Source organism: Sinohyriopsis cumingii, chromosome 5 (genome assembly GCF_028554795.1).
Source record: "Sinohyriopsis cumingii isolate HCF-2022 chromosome 5, ASM2855479v2, whole genome shotgun sequence".
Classification (NCBI taxonomy): domain Eukaryota; kingdom Metazoa; phylum Mollusca; class Bivalvia; order Unionida; family Unionidae; genus Sinohyriopsis; species Sinohyriopsis cumingii.
Window position 1 is genome coordinate 81,350,344 of NC_142965.1, and position 3,366 is coordinate 81,353,709.

Sequence of the window (3,366 nt, forward strand, 5' to 3'; positions counted from 1 at the left end):
GCAAAGTCCAAAGTCTTAAGGGTTTCAACAAATTCCTTCCTTTCTCAGAATGTTTCTGTTTCAGTTTCACTTCTTGTTGAAGGTATTGATCATATTGATAAAGGTGCAGGTATAATGTAATGTTGGATTCCAGGGAAAGGTATCTTTCTGCACCATGTCGATTTTACCTGTATATTTTATTTACCTGTATACTATGCCATAAAAACGTCTGTGCAATTTATTTTTTTGCAAATTATAATTTGATGCATCAACGTTTGAATGCAGTATGTCTACCAGTGTTTTCTTGAACAAAGTAAAACAAACAAAAAAAAAAACTTTTTCAATCAAATATGTCCAATAATGGTTAAAGTCGTTTTGGATTTACCTATTCAAGTATCATCCAACAGCACAATGGCTTTCAATGTCAACGTTTTATTTAACACTTGTTCAAGGTTAGGTTATAAGGTAATTTTGTTTTCATAAACAATTGCAGCTTTGATATTGAACTGATTGAGATATATGTAATCAAGGCAATTGCCATATCAAATTATATAATGTGCAATATACCCATGTGTGTTTTGAAGTCCAGTGAAGGTATGTTTCTGCAAAACATGGATTTTGAGTTGACTACAGTGCAGTGGTGAGTGAGGGATTTTATACTGCCACATGTGAGCTTAAGTCATAAAAAGCCTGCCTTTGAGATTGTTATGTTTATGCCAGTAAATCATCTAATATGGCCATCATTAGTAATTTCGAGGTGATATTCCTGATATAATTTGATTAGACTATATATACTTATATCATCAAGATCTTTGACAGTTTCATTAATGATTATGATCTACCGCTATGATCTTTGACAGTTTCATTAATGAATATCATCTACCGCTATGATCTTTGACAGTTTCATTAATGAATATCATCTACCGCTATGCGTAGTTACGAGTGACCTTGCTTCAGGTTGGCTGAGCTTATTATCACTTCATAATCCATAATTATGATCAGATCTGGATCAAAATTGGAGTAAGGGTTTAGTTCATAAAGGTGTTTGACAGTATTGAAAGCATATAGGATCCATGCATATGAGGTAATCTTTCATCATATGGCAGAGCTTGTTGTCAATTTTGAAGGCATAATTTCTATCTGATTTTTTATTAAACATCAGATATAAGCTAATTTAGAGACTGCATTTTTCATTCAATTTGTCATATATACTAAAATAGGTAAATTGAGTATATTATAAAATTTGTAAGATATATTACCTGAATTATGTTCTTACATTTTGCAGACTTTTTTGTATCTTTACAATCTTCAAGTATAATTTTGTGTGTAATCAATTGTTACTTTTCTTAATTTTACCTACAGTTAGCACCATACAGCCACTTTTGTGCTGAGGTATGCTGTTAGATATGTTCATATATACATTTTGCTGTCACCGCTCCAGTGACCTAAATAGTTAGAGTGTTCGACACAGACACGGGAAGTTGGGGGTTCAAACCCTGGCTGAGTCATACCAAAGACTTATAAAAATGGTACTAGCAGACGCCTTGGTTAGGACTTGTCAGGCTGGTGTCAGTATAATGTACCTGGGTGGGACATGATGCTAAATGTCTGCGGCACGATGCCCCAGCGCTAGACATCACTATAAACTGCCTCACTGTCAACATTGTAGCGATATGACTGCAAAATTGTTGAAACTATGTTAGAAATCTAAAGCACACACACACACACACACACACACACACACACACACACACACACATTATGTTGTCTAACAATACGACATAAGTTGGATCATTTCAATTATGTCCCATTAAAATAGCTGATATTTTGCTTTACCATTAAAGGGTTGAAGTCTGGAATGTTCCTTCTGGATCTTGCTATCTCTAAAGTGTAGTGTTTACCAGTTGTCTTGTGTTTAATTTATAATTCTTTCCTTCTCTGAAATAGTATTCTTGATCCTAATAAGTCATAATTTTAATACTAAATGTTGTATTTCTGCAAATTTCGTTCCTGAGAAATTGAGTCTCTTTTGTTATGAAATTCACCTTTGAAAATAAAATATGCCATCGATCATCAATGACATGACACTTTGAGTCAGCAAATACAACAAACCTTGAAATTTGCTGTGCATTTAGAGCAGCCTATAAAGTTTATCTAGGTATTTGGTCCAAATTGTTCAGTATATGTTGCATGTGCCATAGGCACAGTCAAATTTGATGATGGCATGTTCAATCAATGTAAACTATGCTGTTGGTACAAGTTCCAGATGTTTGGACAATTTGAAATAATAGTGCTTGACTTGACTACTGTGAGGGTAATCTCTCAAATACAGTATAAACAAATGCACTTTAAACTGCTATTTTGATGCATTAAGAAATGTACCATTGCCATCTTGTTAGTCTGGTAACATAATGATCCTCATTGTGGCTTTTAGTGATGCTTACATGAAGGATTAGGATTTTATATGCAAATTAGGTATTTTATCTGCAAATTAAACAATTTATCTGCAGATGAGACAATTCACTTATAAAAATAGTACAGGTATGCTTTAATAATAAGCGAAATGAGAGCCATTCATTTACTACACTTATAGGTCCGTTATAAATGACATATAGGTGAATTAGGCATTTCAAGTACAAGTGAGATATACTTCACTTAAAAGTAAAATATAGGTCTTTCACTTACTACATTTATTAGCAAGATGAAAGTGAACTCCTGCTAAATTTAATGAAATTTGGGCTTTAAAAGAGCTGCTCCCTCTCTCATATTGCCCTTACCCAACAGGAAATTGTGTTTTTATGTATAAAGTCATCAGTTTATAAAATGTATACATATAAACGAGTGTAAGTTCAGACCTTTTAGCAATCTTCCATATTACAATTTAAATGTGAATGTTTTAATGATTTCCAACAAATAAGCCAGCTTCTTTGAGCCACCATATTTGAAACGGTTTACTTCGTATCAAACTGTAAAACGTGATAGACATGAAGATAATTTATTCCAAAGTGAAAAAAAAGTGTTCGTTTAAACATACTTTATGTGATGATTGTTATGGTTGGGGTGGGGTGCTCCTAATATTTGACGTAAACTATAATAGAAGTCCCACGCAGTCTCTATTTTGTTGGAAGTTAAACTCAGTGAAAGATAGATGTAAAGCTCCGAACCCCCAGTCAGCAATGTCGACGGTTAGAGGGTTAGCTATACAAAAAGGTTGAAATTCAATGAATACAAATTTAATAAGAATTCAATAATCAAATGATTCAAATTTACAATTAAACTCATTATGCTCGACCCTCTAATAAGCCTATTGCATCACTTGATTAGCAGTGTGAGATTGATTTCCACATGTCCTTGTATTTCTACTCAATTGTTTTATCCTTTCTCTCT